This window comes from Bicyclus anynana, chromosome 7, assembly GCF_947172395.1.
Source record: "Bicyclus anynana chromosome 7, ilBicAnyn1.1, whole genome shotgun sequence".
Lineage (NCBI taxonomy): Eukaryota > Metazoa > Arthropoda > Insecta > Lepidoptera > Nymphalidae > Bicyclus > Bicyclus anynana.
In genome coordinates this window covers 3,304,191-3,322,123 of record NC_069089.1, presented here as the reverse complement: position 1 = coordinate 3,322,123, position 17,933 = coordinate 3,304,191, and positions in this window count along the sequence as shown.

The following is a 17,933-nucleotide window of genomic DNA, read 5'->3' as shown; positions in this document are numbered from 1 at the left end:
CTAATAGTAAGAAGGGGGGTCTGACTCAATAGTAAACTGTAAAAGTACGCCGATAATGATGATGTTGATGAATTTTATTTTGTTTCATTTACAAGTAGGAATGATAGTTTACGGGACGTTTTATTGCGGGACATCAGTGCATAATGCGGCGCGGCGCAGCTGGCCCGCGCTTTACGAGCCGCCCGTGGCGCGAATTGCAACCGACTACTGCCCTGGGGACATACGGGCACGGAATGGGCGCGGTTTATGACGTCTTTCTTTCTAATTTTTTTTTTTATTCTTTATAAGTTAGCCCTTGTCACCTGATGGTAAGTGATGATGCAGTCTAAGATGGAAGCGGGCTAACTTGTTAGGAGGAGGATGAAAATCCATACTCCTTTCAATTTCTACACGACATCGTACCGGAAGGCTAAATCGCTTAGCGGTACGTCTTTGTAGGTAGGGTGGTAACTAGCCACGGCCGGAGCCTCCCACCAGCCAGACCTGGACCAATTAAGAAAACCTCAATCGGCCCAGCCGGGATCGAACCTCCGTCTTGTAAATCCACCGCGCATACCACTGCGCCACGGAAGTCGTCAACACATCAAACATTATTTATTTCAAGGATGATTAGTTCACAAGCACCCCGGCGTTGAATATGATACCTTCTAAACGAAGATTAAACTCTCGGTAAATTAATATACGAAAGGAAAAACTCACACGCTCCTACTATGTTAAGGTTAACGATAATCCTATTCAAAACCACATAATTGATATAATATAAAAATGTCTCACCATCATCTCTTATTGTACTTGTGATTATTAAGTTAACTTTTAAGTTTAGTTGTATAAATAACAAGCCGACGCTCAGAGGTTCTACCCGTTTAATTCCCGTTCCCGTAAAAATACGGAAATAGAATATTGACACTCACAAATAACGTGGTTTTCTAGCGGTAAAAGAATTTTCAAAATCGGTTTAGTGAATCCAGAGATTACTGGCTTCAATACTACAAACTTTACCTGTTTATAATATTGGTATAGATAATATAAATCTGTGTATCTAAAAAAATCATTAAAACACAAAACCCACTATATCTGTTAACAAACAGAATATACATAGTCTGGCAAACTATTTTGTAGAAATAATAAAGTCGCATAAAGTTTCCATACATTGTTTTCAATTTACTAGTACATACAACAATTTAGGAAACGTATGCAAAACATTCTGTTTTAAGAGATGTTTCACTCCAACTTATTAAATAAAAATTGTGAGATAATTTACTTAGTATAAATTTAGTTTTTAGCCCGATAACGTAACATTCAACTGATAAAAGATTTTTTTTAATTAGATCAGTAGTTTTCAGTAGTAACTCAGCCGATATACAAACTTACATGACAAACATTATGTATTATTAGTATAGACGAATAAATACACTTGATATAATACAAAATGAAATGAAAACGTACAGGTTGATGACGAATGAGCAGGTAACGTTTATAAACAAAATATTACTCCGTATGTCCCGCCACGCCCACGCACAATGTAGCGGCGCAAACCTCTCGTTGTGAGCTATTTGAAAGCCATTTACAATCGGCCCACGTGGAACGTACAGACAATCTTATAAATACGCTGTCTGTAATACGTACCGTTCTTTACTGCGCCGTTCAAAATTGTAGGTTAGTTTTATTTAAGTGGACTATTCATATTTTTTTGATCAAATTATGCAAGTTATATTGTCTACGTCGTATTTTTACTCTGTTATATTTTTGACTTATGTACATCTGGAACATTTACAGAACGTTTAAAATAAAATTTACGGAACCTGTAATAGCCATACAAGTTACAAGCTAGCGTTTGACTACAATCTCACCTGATGGTAAGTGATGATGCAATCTTAAATCGAAGCAGGCTAACTTGCTAGAAGGAGGATGAAAATTCACACCCCCTTTCAGTTTCTACACCACATCGTACCGGAATGATAAATCGCTTGAATGTACGTCTTTTCCGATAGGATACTAGCCACAGCCGCCCACCAGCCAAAGTTGGATCAATTAAAAAAACCTCAATCGGCCCAGCCGAGGATCGAACCCAGGCCTGCCGTCTTGTAAAGGCACCAGGTATACCACTGCGCCACGGATGCCGTTAAAAGGATATGAACTCCTGTAACTTAATACGTTCCGAAGCCACTACGGTCCAAATTCCATATTAGTAAATAAAATTTTAATAAAAAAATCAATCAAATTAATCAAGCCCAAACACAAAACAATTGCTGTAAATCGTCCTCTCGTCTGTATTTTGGCTCCATCATCAGATCGATTCCAAACCTTCATTAAATAATAATGCTTAAAAATACTCAATAAAATAAAATAAAATTTACGAATACATTAGTCACTCCAGGTTTCCATCATCAGATCTTGACATGATTAATATGGGACCTTTAAAACAAAAATATAATTTTTCAAATCGGTTCAGGCGTCTTCCAGTAATCGATATACATAAAAAAAATACCGATAAACTTAAGAATCGCCTCCTTTTTGAAGTCGGTTAATTATTCAAAACAAAGTCAAGAACAATAGCAGATAGAGTCTTGCTTCTACCTTTACGTCACAACGTAGATCTAGCTACAATACTAGCATACCCTTTAAACTTCCGCCAGGTGCAGCGAAGCCTACAAAATGAACTAATTAGCGACACAAAGCTCGCCCTGTGTCCGTGTAAGCCGAATTATGAGATTTATGAGATTCTATCCCGTGACGTCCTCTCGGGAGGCGGCCTGGTCTCTGTAACGTTTTGAAATGAATACAAAAAGAAACCTCAATGGCCTTGTTGGCCAAGTGGTTAATTTATTTCTTTACTGATCATAAAGTAAATATAGCGCTATTCTATTTTTTATAATAATAATAATAATAATCGTTGAGTCAACTATTGTTGTTCCGATGGTTGTTTCAGTCAATGGTCTTATAGCGAAAAGCTTCGACCAACACCTTAAGAAGCTTTCGCTTAACTGTTGGATCAAGAGTCGGATACAAAAGGCAGTGATTCTTGAGACGGCGCGTATTGTGAGGAGGTTCCTCACTCTGGAGCCCTGACCACCGGTTGCTTGGGCACTCAAATGTCCCGCAGCGGGAGGGTGAATTTTTTTTATGAATTTTTAATAATGTTTTGTATTTTATACTTATATTGTTAAAAATTTAAAAAAAAAGAAGTAATAAATAAATGAGAGACAAAAATAATCGTTTATTTCTTCATCAAAAACATCGTTAGACAAGCGGTAATGGTCTAGAGTATGACAATAAGAATCTGAAATTTTGAAAAAGGTCCTGGATTCGATTTCTAGCTCGGTTTAAGATTTTATATTTTCAAAATCGACTCAAATCAGTAGGGTTATTCTGTAACTATGTGTTTATAACTCGCTGATGCGAGTTTCGTATTAATTTCTATCTGTTTCTGTCTAACGCGATTCTAAAGAATGAGAAAGGTAGAGGTAAATTTGAAACTCGCATTTACGAGTTGTACAAAAATCCGTTTTAGAATATCACTACTGGTCGAGTGGTCTAGGTGGTTGTAGTGGTGGTAGAAGCATCGGCCGCGGCTAGTTACCACCATGCTGGCAAAGACTTACCGTCAAGTGATTTAGCGTTCCAGTATGATTCCGCGTTGAAATCGTCTGGGGTTTAGCTAGAATAATCTTGTACTTTTTGCAAGTAAGCCTGCTTCCATCTTAGATTGAATCGTCACAGTTAGGTGACGATTCAATCGAAGACATCGTTTATAAATTAGCCGATACCCTGAGGTTTCTCCAGTATAGTTGACGTTCCAAAACATAGCCTATGACACTCGCAAATAACGTAATATTGGTAAAAGAATTTTAAAAATCCGTAGTAAATCTAGAAATTATCTTCAACAACTTTACAAACTTTACTGTATAACATTAGTATAGATAATAATAAAATGCATATACTCATACTACTTGCATTCTAGATTTTGTAGATAGAATACTCTGTGGCTATGCTCTCTCGGGGGTAGAAAATTGTGTAAAATATTCAAGCAGGGGCGCGGGTTAACGCCACATTTATTGCACTTGCGGTCTACCTGCCCGCTAACTGTCTAGACACTTCTTACGGGAGGGCTTCAGATATCTATTCAATGTCTGTGTCTTTCAAAATATGCTAGCTTACTTTAACTGCTCCGATAGTCCAGTATTTAACTTTTAAGCATAACTTTTATCGCAGGCTTTGAGCGCGGCGACCGAATTTGACCGAAATTCCGTAACGAAAATAAACCTAACACCCCAGCCGTGCTTTAAGTTACATCATTTCAACGTTTTGATATCGACTAAATTAGACAAGTGGTGTGAAACTAAGGAGCAAAACCTATTAAACCAGTTCTATTCCAACTCAACGTAAATACATTTTTTGTTTTATTTTTTAAAAAATATAATAAAACAATTATTAGTTTTAATAATTGCGATTTTGAATTCCGTGAAACTACCGGAATCTTGAAATTTTTCTTCCAATGATTTAAATCTGAAACTCACTTTGTAACCTATGAAATAATCTTAAGTTTTAATAACCTATATCAAGCAATTGTTTCATAATTTACTATTACAAGTATAAACCAACATTTTAGCAAAGCCGTTACAACATTTGTTTTTAAGCCTACTTAATAACGCTAAGTAGTGGAAAGATAAAATTAAATAACACTTCATAACAACAATCCGGCAAAGTGGAACCAACACTTAATTTCCACACCGGCGCGACTCACTCCGACCGAGAAAATAATTTGACGATGTTTTTTCAAAAGTCCTTTATTACGTCGTGAGGGACGCCCGGGTCGCTCGTAAATCAGGGCCGCACAAAAAGTAACTAAAAGTTTTCCACACGAAAATGATGAAAAGACGCGGAGTTTTATTCAGTTAGACTCCGAGATGGCCGCGTAATTGGTAAACGGCGAGTTTGACGCTCCATTTTTAACCGGGGAAAAAAACGACAAACCATTTTTCATCCGTGCACTTTTTGTGTTTCCGTAGCAAAGGGGAATTATGAATGTGCTACGGTTTCGTAGCGACTCCGTAGACAGTGCTACGGTGACGAAGAAATCACAATGAGATGAATCTTTTAGTAAGCTCCTCATTTTTGCAATTTGAGACTAATCTATAACTAATATATTATAATAAAGTCGTGTTAGTTACACTATTTATAACTTAAGAATGGCTGGACAGGTTTGACTGAAAATTGGTGGAGAGGCAGGAGACGGACATTGCATACTTTAGGTAAGGGTAAGTTAGGGGTAGGAAAGGGATAGGGTAGGAGTAGGATAGATGTAGGGTATGTGTAGGGTAGGGGTAGGGTTTTACGTGGACAAAGATGCGGGCGTCCGCTAGTTATAATACTAAAATATGCGTATTTTAGTGTTTAAAATCCTCTTTCCGTATTACATCAAACAAATATATTATTCATTGGTGTTTAAAAAATACTCCATAACTTAAGCAATAAAGAGAAAAATAATATTTTATCAAATCAATCGGTCCACACCTAGCTAAAAAGTTTATAGTTACTCTATATACTCTGGGACAATGATATTCATACTTGAATGAAGTCATAGCATGGTCACTTATCAAAATCAAAAAATCAAAATCAAAAATCATTTATTTCAAGTAGGCTCAGTTTACAAGCACTTTTGACACGTCAGTTGACTATTTGTAAAGATTCTACCACCGGTTTGGAAGGCAGGTTCTGCTGAGAAGATACCGGCAAGAAACTCAACAGTTGCTCTTTTGAAAAAGTCATACAGTATTATAATTTACAATTGATAACAATTACTGTTTACATTTCTTATAGTTTTACTTTCTGTATGAAGGTGGAAGCTGATCCAACGGCCTCCAAGCATCTTTATCATTAAGGAACTCATCAATGTTGTAGTACACTCGACTAAGTAAATGTTTTTTAACACATTGCTTAAAGCTATGCATTGGCAGGTATCTCAAGTATCTTCAAGTAAGATTGCAGTGAAGGGCTAAATTGTCTTTGGATTGTCTTCTTTTAAAACTGGTAAAAAGTTATACCTAATATAAATAAATACTCTACTTTTAGTTTAATTAATTATGTTAATTATAAGTTACTCGTATAATTTTAAAATTATAATCTCCACGCAAATCAAACCAACAACAACAGTGGGCAATATTTCTCCATTCCGTGTTTTAATGAAAGCCCATTCGTTATAATAACATTAAACACGTGCATAAAATTGCACGATATTGCACGTCATATTGAAATGTGAAGAGCGCACGTTTCAATAGTGTCTGCGGAAATAAAAGCGCAGTAAAAATATATTTACATAAATTCCCTTTGGATGCACACGAGAGCCCACGGGTTTGCCGCAGTACATCAATCTTACAGTTCACCGTTATAGCTGTAGTTACCACGCACATACCGTCGGATATTATATTACAAAACTTCTATCTTGCTTTCATACCACTATGGGCTTCGCTTACCCGTAAACAAACTGTTGTTTGACACACTACATACACGAAAATTATTTTTATTGTTACTTTTTTATGAGTATGTTATGATTACTCAAATTAAGCGTCTTTCAATTAACATTATTTTTCATATAACATTATTAACATCATATCATCATTTTATCATTTTAGAGAGCTAGACAACCTTGTAAACGATAATGTATTAAATTATAATATACACAAAGAAAAAGTAATTTACAGAAGACGTTATTGATTGAAATATTGTACTTAGAGCCATACTTATACTATATAACCTTTGATCTTTTTGTTTTAATTACAACGTTATAAATGAATCGTTGAAAGGTTTGGTCTAATCATTAATACAGATTTATCCGATTGTATTGTAATTTCATAATTTAATACTGAGTTTATAGAGGAAAAATTCCCATAGAGGAAAAATATAGACACCTACACACAATTTTTTTTTGTTTAAGTATCTTGACTAATCATCACTATGTAACACTAATACTAATAACACTATCATAAATATCGTGTTTCTGTATGTGTTTATAACAATTAAATAATCTCATTTCGGAATCTAAAACCATAAATGACAAGATCTACTTGGACACGTACCTCGAATCAAAATGCAAGGAAGTTGTTTTCCCATCTGTATGATTGACAATCTATTGTTTTGAATTTGGCCTGTAAAATAGTTTTACATGCTCAAATTTTGTTATTTGCAATTTTTACTGCATAAAGCCTTCTGTTTGTTCGGCAAATTAATTAGGGCGGGTTGTGGATAATTTAATGTATAAATAAAGTAATTTTTTTAATTTATCTGACTAGAAAGTTACCACTTTGCTAGACAGTAGCTCTAGAACTATAAGATAGTTAATATCAAGCTTATTTTGTAGTTGAGTAAGGGTCATAGTAACAAAAATGCGAGATAAGTTAACAATTATTTACTAGGCCACGCTTTTTATTTCTAGGTAAATTATTTTGACTAAGTAAGCTTAACTGTTGGATCAAGAGTCGGATACAGAAGGCAGTGATCCTTGAGACGGCGCGTATTGTGAGGAGGTTCCTCATTCTGGAGCCCTGACCACCGGTTGCTTGGGCACTCAAATGTCCCGCAGCGGGAGGGTTAATTTTATTTTTATAAGTTTTTAATAGTGTTTTGTATATTTTGTATGTATAACATTAAAAAAAGGAGAAATAAATAAATAAGTGTTTGACTAAGTAAGGATTATTATTGATTAAGTATTAGGTTAATCCATGTATGACTTTCTATACAAAGAACACTAAAAATCCTTTGATGCAATGCCTCCGATGCATACGATGCGGATCTGTGGACGCCAGCAGTAAATCAACCAAAGCAGCAATAAAGGATTTTTATTTTATTTATATAGGTACCTATTATTTATAAATTATTAATAAATATTTTTTAAAAAGTAATAATATAATTTGAATTTGTTTCATTTTGAATTTGTAGAGTACAAGAAATAAGAAAGAAGGTTTATAGAATCGGTCTCCGATACCAATCCAAGTGGAGCAAGTTTTAAGAAGTATCGGCTATCGACAAAAAACACGCCCGTATATTATATTTCTGATCACGACTTAATCGTAAATATGAAGGGTTGGGCACCGCACCTTCTGGAGGCTATTGCAAAAAGAGTGCGCTCTCTCCATAAAATATATCTAGGGGTACCGGCGGGGGCGTATTCTGGAACTTAGAAGCGTTTTTGTTACACTTTTTAGCCCGAGTTATAAGTGTGACATGTCTTTGATAAACTCTGTTTGTCTGTCTTTGTGCTCTTGTAGCTCTAAAAAGGATGGACCGTTTATCATTTAGATACTTTTGTTTAAAAGATTTCTTATTCGAGATTTTTTTAGGCTGGTGATTGATGATAATTAATTCAGCTGTTTATTATTTACGGATGGTGGAAGTTTCGATAAATAATGAATAACGCAAAACTTCCTCCACCTATAGGCGCAAACCCTTCCAGAAGCTTTTGAGTTTATTGCGAGCTGACAGACATACAGATTCAACATAGGAGTTTGTATTATAAATTAAACATAAGTAACGACTGTATGAGATATGGTAAATATAAAAGCCTTTCAATTTACTATCCATTTATTTGGCTTTAGGATGTAACATCACCACATATCATCATCACATATAGTTGCGACTTAAATCTAGATTGAAATTACAAAGAAAGAATGAAAAAAACATAACATTGTGCCAAACATTACATACAAAATATAATTATCTGTCACAGTAATAACAAAAATACATAATGTAAATATTATGTAAATTCTGATAAAGAAAAGTCTATCTACATACAAGGTCGTATTAACATAATTTTTCGCACAGTAAAAATAAAATTACAAATCTTATCCCGAAATGATATATCATAAAAATCACATTACTAATTTATTATCTGTAACACAAAAAGACGGTAGACTGATATCGAGTGGATCGTATTACAAAATATATGTATTGGGCACGCAATAAGGCTGTATGTATTACTTATTTATATATGTGAAAGGCTGTTCTACGCATATGTTTCTAGCTGTTTTATTCGCGTGAATAAAGTACGCTCGGGGGGATATTTTTTTCTCCGCGACTCTTCGCGGAATAATTAGGGCTCGCGCACACTGAGCATTAGAACGTCTGGAGATATTACACGTGTAACTTTTTACACTTCTTTTTAACTTGACCTTTATGTTAAATGTTATATGTGGGTCAAATATTTAAAACTATATTTAAAACGTTTCATATAATACACATTTATGTTGGGTTTATTTTGATTTCCGTAATCATTAATTCAACAAAGTAAATTTTGATTAATTATAACATTATTTCTATAGTCTAAATTGTGTCACTATTAATAGACAATCGATTTCGAAACCTACAACGTTTGGCCTCCGTGGCGCAGTGGTATGCGTGGTGGATTTACAAAACGGAGGTCTTGGGTTCGATCCCCGGCTGGGTCGATTGAGATTTTCCTAATTGGTCCAGGTCTGGCTGGTGGGAGGCTTCGGCTTCAGTTACCACCCAATCGACAAAGACATACCGCCAAGCGCTTTTGTGTTCCGGTACGATGTCGTGTAGAAACCGAAAAGGGGTGTGGATTTTCATCCTCCACCTAACATGTTAGCCCGCTTCCATCTTAGACTGCATCATCACTTACCATCAGGTGAGATTGTAGTCAAGGGCTAACTTGTAAAGAATAAAAAAAAACCATTATTCATTAATTTATCATTGAAGAATCTAACCTCTGGACTTCTGCCGGCTAGGGCATGTCTGACATGCACGGATTAAACTAACTTCCTCTATACTCCGTGGTCAGCATTGAACCGTTTTCTCCGCGCTGACCTTTGAAATCATTATTAAAATAGTCAAATATCGTACTACAGGACCCGGCTTTCCTAATTATACGAGAGGGTATTTGCTTAACTTAGCTAGAGAGAGCTTAAATACGCTTTGCCAGGCTTAAGGTGTTAATGTTTTTTTTTGTCGTATGTATTTTTTTATAATATGACCAATATTCCCATTCCCCTCCAACTAGTCGGGAAAGACTGCTAGGAGTGGGTACGACAATAGACCAACGGGGCGGGGATCGAACTACCACCCCTTAGTGATGAGTCCGACCGCTCTTACCGTTGAGCTATTGAGGCTTATAATTATGTATCCATTACTACAAATGTTAATGGTAATGACTGCAAAGCCATTAATGAAATGAAGAAAGAAAAACTCTTAAAATTTAACTGAGACACGCTTTACGTGAGCGAACGATGTTAAGTGTGTCTAGTTCTTTAAACCCCGAGAAACAAAAGCTCTGATGAGATAGTCTGAATATACAAAATATAAACTGTTGTAAATGTTAATAAGCGTGTAAATGATTGGTTGTTGTGGTTTATTACGTTTTGTGTCTTTATAGGTTGTAGGAGAATATTGAAAAAATTACACCTTATACCTTTACCACGTCCGTCTGTCTATCTATAGTTAATGCAAATATTATGTGCCGACAAGAAAGCTGTAATTAAGTATGAAATAAAAGTGAAGAACGCCGCCGACAAAGTCTTGAAATAAACCCTGGAAAAAAAAAACAAGGGTACCCCTCCCCTGTTTAAAAGTTGAAGATGATTTTATTTAACGCGTTAATTCCTTAATATGGGATTTCTTTGTACAGGTCTTTTAAGCTCTCAAGCTGCGAGCATTCAGCGGCTTCCTGCAACCCGCTTGCTGTCATAGTGGGACGTCGACTAACACTGCGCTTTCCGGTGCGGGGTCGCCATTCCCAGCACCTTGGAACCCCAATGTCCATCGACCCTTCGAACAATGTCGACTACCCGTTGCTTTATTTACAGCTATGAAGTTTCCACATTTTAGTAAAGACTCCAGACTAGCAACAAGACACCGTCTGTCAGGTTGGCATAAACATTATAATGAGGAAATGTTTTCACTAAATTCAATAGAAAGTACAGAGGTCCAAAGGCGCAAAGTCCGACAATCGCCCCCAATTAAGCCGTGTTGTTGTGGGGAATAATCGCGAGCTCGTCGCGGCGCGATAAATCCCGCGCCGACACAATGCCGGCTTTCCTTAACTTTTCGCCCGCGAATAACGAGTTTTTAACTTTGTGGCAAAGCGAAAAATGTCTCTATCTTGGTTATGCATCCATTGTAAGACACAAGCGGTAGCGGATAAGTTTGAGAATTTTACAGTAGAATCACCTTCAAAACCGTTAGTAACTAAAATAACTTAATGTTTCAAAACTGCTTGTAAACATAAACGATAACTTACTCGAAATGTACTAATAAAAATAAAAATAAATAAATTGAGGAAAAACATTTTAACAATAAATTTCATTTCATTTCATATCACTTAAACTGGAAAAGTATTTTTTAAATTTATATTACTTTAATAAATCATAGATAGTGGTTATAGATTTGTGTTAAATTCGTTTTTATTTTGAAGTAAAATCTAATATGCAGACCAAGTTCACTAGTATTTTCGTATCGTCAGCAAATTCAAAAAAAATTATTGCATTATTGGTAAATTAGGGTGAAGTTACACTTTTTAATGGCTCTAGCATTTTAAATTAATCAATTAAACAAACTCTTGGCTATTTTAAATAACCTTTCTTAACTTGGACCACACCTGAAGGGTGGCCGAGGAAATTACAGAAGGAAAACGGCCCTACTTTCAATAAAACTGTCGTCTTTATTTAACAGGCTAAAAGTTATCTCGCGGCCATTCTTGCGAGTTCGACAAAGCGCCGTCGCGTCGCCATCACGACATTAAAAGGCGCTATTATAGTTTCATACATTTTAAATACTCATTTTATCAATTATTTTGAATTATATAAACTTAGCATTAAGAACTTATCACCTAACTTAACGTTATTACCTAATTTGACTTGTTTGTCACACACTTCTTATATTGTCTTATTCTTATTTTACAACTGTGGAAGAAAGTGATTACCACAATACAGGGAATCCTAGTGTGTAGATCACAGATCTAATGTAAAATTATTTAATGTATTTACTAGTGAATCAATAAATATTATTATTATTATTTAAAATATATTTAATTAACTATGCGTCTTCCTGTCTGTTCGTGATAATTTCAAAGACTATAGATTACTGAATATAGATGTTCGTGCAAGTTTTACCAATAGAAAGAGTGAAAAATGAGTAATAGATGTGACAAAGGGAAACCTTTTAGGTTTTAGGAAACCGTTAGTATATAATTTGTCAAGATTGTGTGGAAAATATGAAAATAATTGTTGGAAGTACCGGAATAATTCAAGCTTTGATATACAAAATAACGTACATTCAGCGTCACCGTTTTCCATGAGGATGGCTTTATTTAAACCAAATGATTTTAAATGCGCGAGTTCTAGAAATATATAAAATTAGAAAAATTATGCACACTAAGGTGAAAAGTTTAATTAATAACAAAGTAATCCTTTTAGTAGCTGGTGAGTACACAAACTTCGCAAATGAAGGAGGTGAAAAGTCTGCGAAGTTTTTAATGTTTAGAATTTATCTCCCCCAGATGCTGCCAACTTTAAACCGTGCCTTTTTTTCATTAACTCTATATTTTTTGTAAAAATATTTTTGTCACACCTGCCTCTAATTTTAGTGCTCCCAAAAGCTCATTGCATAGGTATATCTGAATAATATATTTAAAAAATATGTAAATGTTAGTATTATATACAGGTTTCAGAAGTAGCGGACATGATGTCCGCTACTTCTATCAGCTAGTCATATAGCCAAAATATCCAATCCCAATCTTGCCATTCTCCTTTGTATAAATGATCTTCTAAATTACAGCACCCAACAAAAAAATAAAAAATATCTCCACATACATATTTTTCAACATTCGATTCGACGTTAAAGAAATGTTGGAAATATTCTCACAGGTGTTCTCTATGTGTGATAATTTTTAAAGCAAGGGTCGAGTTGACCCGGTTGCTCACAGCGCCCTCTGTGTCACTCGCTCGCGGTATAATGCCCTTCCGGTTACCGGTAACGCAGCGGAAATGAGTGATGAAGGTAACAAACCGGTAACAAACAGCCTACGTTGAAATATTGTTACATTATTTTCCATAATTGCCATTTTAATATTTTATCAAATGTCTCGTTTGTCCAGTGGTTACTTTAATTGGTTTCGGATAACTAAGTCCTGGGTTCGATAATTAATGTTTTTGTTTCAGTGCTAGCAATAATAATTGTTAATATTAAAATAATTAGTTTGAAAGTAATAAATAACTTTACAACACCTTGTCAAATGTGCGACGGCCTTTGTAGTACGAGATCCGACATAAGAAATATACACCCTCATCTGTTATTTAATTGGGATAGGAAATAAATGATAGAAAATATTCACATTGACACATTGCATGACATGTTGTCTAATTAAATTGCGGCTGAATAGTAATTAACTGTTTTTTTTTAAATTTATTTATTCTCTTACTCTCATCGGTTAATTTACAAAAAACGTACACTAGTTCATAGAATATACCTTAAACAATTGAAAAAGTAAAAGTTGTCTGCTTTCACACTGCAACTGTAGGATTGCCAGATTATATCTGTATAAACAGTTAAGTAATGTTATTTATATAGGTACCTTACCAACCTGTTTGTTTTTGGCTTTGTCCATAAAGGTTAATGCCCGTAAGTAAAATGACCATGCTGGGCATGCGGGTTGGTCATTCGCAGTGCTGGATTTTCCGCACCGGTGTCGCTGCTACCCGACACCGGCCTGTGCCATTTATGAAAATCCAGCCTGTTAGGAATGGTTATACCGCGATTGATCGGTCGCCAGATCCTCGTCGGTCACTCTGCAGGGTGCACCACGAGCAGGTGAGGTTGGCCATTGAGGAGGCCGACTTGTACTAGCCTCCCCCTTACACACCCACCATCATAAGTTATTCAGTATTCTAATGAAAGTTTATTTTAAGATAAATTTATCTGTGTCAGGTTGCCTTTGATCTACTTCGTGGTTTCCTAGATCTTGTATGAAAAATATGTTTGGCCGCAATTTCTTTAGGCCTTACTTTATGTTTTACTATATGTCACTGTGAACATTGTCTATCATTTATTTTTTATCACTAACGAATAACAGATGAGGGTATATATTTCTAATACCGGATCCTAGACTATTACACTCAGGTAACGTAGGCATGTTGTTCAAGTAAAATATTTTCATAACATTGTTAAAAGCAGGTTTTTTCTTGGCCGTAAATCTCCCACTCACGGGATTAAACGTAACATTTAGTTGTGCTCGTATATTTTGAGAGCAAACGACCCATATAAATTCAGTTCTGCGAGGTTCCATCGCAGGACTGAGTTTTAGTTACACAAACGTATAAACGGATTACCTAGTGCTCTGCAAATTAAGCGTTTAAATATTAAACTATCATAATAATTATTACGTATCTGGGTGACCTGGGGATACTTTTAACCCATGGCGTAAAAAGGAGAATGTATGTGTACCTTTAGGTATGTTTGTGTGTCTATTTGTTGCATTGTTATTTTCTTTTTCTACAAGTTAGCCCTTGACTACAATCTCACCTGATGGTAAGTGATGATGCAGTAGAGATGGAAGCGGGCTATCTTATTCAGAGGAGGATGAAAATCCACACCCCTTTTCGGTTTCCACACGACATCGTACCGGAACGCTAAATCACTTGGCGGTACGTCTTTGCCGGTAGAGTGGTAACTAGCCACGGCCGAAGCCTCCCACTAGCCAAAGAATGTCTGTGTACCTGTAGGACTGTAGGTATGTTAGTGTGTCTCTTTGTGGCAACGTAAATTTAGCCAAATAGAACTATTATGATGCGGTTTAAAGTTTGAAATCTGACTTTTTAGATACATACAGATGGATACAATGGAACGGGAAATAATTTTTCATTATGATGTAAAAACAAATTGACGATTTCTGAAAACAACTACGTTATTTTGTCTCTAAGGTCCGAAATAGCGATATGAATAAGTAAAATATTATGTAGGTAGGCATATTATGATATTTATATATCTTTTACCTTCTTTTTTCAGGGTTTCAAGGAAAATGTAGTTTAGATATACACCACACATCTCTTGTTGGTCGGTATAATGTATTATGGAACTATTATTACACAGTGAATCTATCTTTTTAACCAAAGTGTAATAGCACTACTCGGTATCGAGCGCGTCGAGCAGCACGTTAAGCCGTCGTGTGAGTCATTATAATAGCATCTGATAGTGGTCGATAGCGAATTTAACATTATCATCCTAAGACCGCCAATCCGCATTGGAGCAGAGTGGTGGGTGTACGCTCCAAATCCCCTCTCCTATAAGAATAGAGGCCTAGCCTTGTAGTTGGCCGTTAAAATAGGCCGATAATAATTCGTTAACTAAACGATCAAATAATTTGTTGAGTCTAGATTGTGATACATCGCGTGCGGGGAAAAGGTAGGTACTACCATTTTGAAATCAGTCGAAAGCTCAGGTCAGTTTGGGATTTTATTATTTCTAAATTTGCTGGTCTGGTGGTAGGCATATATCTAGTTACAACCCTACAAAACGTACCGCCAAGCGATTTAGCGTTCCGGTACGGTGCCAAGAAACCGTCGGAGGCGCATGTAGAATATACGAGTAATTGTACTTTCAAGTAAACCACTTCTATCTTCGACTGCATCATCACTTACCATCAGATGTGATCGCAGCAGTCACGGGCTAACTTGTCAAAGAATAAAAAGAATCTTCTTCATACAGACGCTAAAGCTACTTCGGCTCAAGTCATCAGATTTGAGCATTTTACACCAAGGATTAATCTAAGGCCAAGTGTAGCGAAGAAGCGCTTCAAGTATCAAGAATAAGCATTTCTTTGTCAAGAGTCAGCCGACCTCTACTACGTAGAATTTTAGTTAAATCTAGATTTTATACGAAAGCTACTGGGCGATGTGACCCAGTTAAAGAAAAGTTATTAATTTACCTAGCTTTAGGTTGTTTGTCTTTAAAATTAGTGGTTCCATGAAAATCCTTCAATTTTAGATCGCATTTAGGACTGTATAAAATAGCGTTTCTTCCAATGTCCAGTATCCAAGTGAGCTTGTATTTATTATTGTGTTTGATGCTTACAAAGAAATTAGAGTTAGGCATGACCGATTTTGATAATGATTTATATGTGTATTTGTATAATATATTATCTATTTCATATAATATATAATATATTATTCGTATAATATGTTTTTTATTAGTCCACACCAAAATTTATAAGGCACAACAACGTTTGTCAGGAGGGCTATTCTGTAACGATGTTTTGTATAACTTGCAAGACGTTCGAGTTTAAATTTCACCTTCTTTCCTATTCTATATTATAGTGTAGTATAGATACAGAGAGAGAGATAGAATTCACAAAACAGGGTCTGTAGCCATGCTGTGGTATGACAACCCTCTTTCTACAAACGCGTACGCTTCTATAATTAAAAAATGTATGGGATAGACATTTACTGTCATTCCCATACATTTAGCGTTTGTAGAAAGAGAATCGAAGTTCCACAGGCCCAGAAAGCGTCAAATGTAATGCTTGGTGAAATCGAAACTCGCAATAGCATGTTATAAAAACGTTACAGAATAACCCTACAGCTAGTGGATTTATATAAATTAAGCCTCGTAGAAAAAAGTGAGAATGCTGACAGGTTTATTTCAAAGCCTCTAGTGGGGCAGGTAAACTGTGTCACGCGCTAAGTGACGGCCCCAGGGCGCTACTTAAGAAATAAGCCAGTTATTTTTCAAGTGTACTACATGTCAGCACATCTAATTTAAAAAGAAAAATCATGTTACATTAGCTTTGTGAACGCTAGTGGGTGAAGTCAAAGAGAAAATGTCTTTACTACAATTTATATCATCTTCGTTAGAATATTTTTAACCCCTTGACAGCAGCATTATAGGTTCGAACCAAGCTAACATTTTATTCCGCAACTATTTAGTCACTGGCACCGGTTCCAGGCTTCCTCCTCATTGAATAGATAGATAGAAGATAGATCAAATAGATTGGGAGAGAGCATACGTCCGGACGTCATCCCTGGGACGCGATAGGTACGCACAAAAGCAGCTAAGGATACGACCGGTCGTAATGCTGTAAATTGAGTGATGGCAATATGATGGATCAATCCTTTTTAGCAGACCCCCACGTGGGATCACCCGTGTAGTTCTCGTTTTCATGGGAATACGAGAAGGAATAGCTTACTACTGATAGTGTAGCTTTCCATTGGTGAAAGAATTTTCGAAATTGGCCCAGTAGTCTAGAGCCTATTCAATTCAAACAACTAAACCAAACTAACAATCAAATCAATCCACTTACAATATAAGTATAGGCTAGCAGATGCCTCGCGGTTTCACCTGCGTTTCCATTTCCGTGGGAATGAGGACACAAAGTATCTACGTTACTCTTTTTTTATTCTTTTATAAGTTCCTTTTATAAGGCCCTTGACCACAGTCTCACCTGATGGTAAGTGATGCAGCAATCAAATATGGAAGCGGTCTAACTTGTTAGAAGTAGGATGAAAATCCACACACCTTTCGGTTTCTACCCGACATTGTACCGGAACGCTAAATCACTTGGCGGTACGTCTTTGCCCGTAGGGTGGTAATTAGCCACGGCCGAAGAATCCCACCAGTCAAACACTCACTGACAATGTAACTTTCCATTGGTCAATTGATCCAAATAGTTTCAGAGACTATTCAATGATAACAATCATAATTTACAATAATTATTTACTAATAATATTCATTTACAACATTAGTATTACCTTTGCTGTGTAGATGGGACCACAGACAGAGTGGAATAGACTACAGGATAGTTTATAACGGTTTGTTTACACACTCCAACACCCATTTATCGTTTCAAGACGCTATAAAGCACAGATAAGGCGAGTGCGCAACAATTGTAAAGGTGAGACTCGACGTTATCAGTAAACACGGAATATTATTGC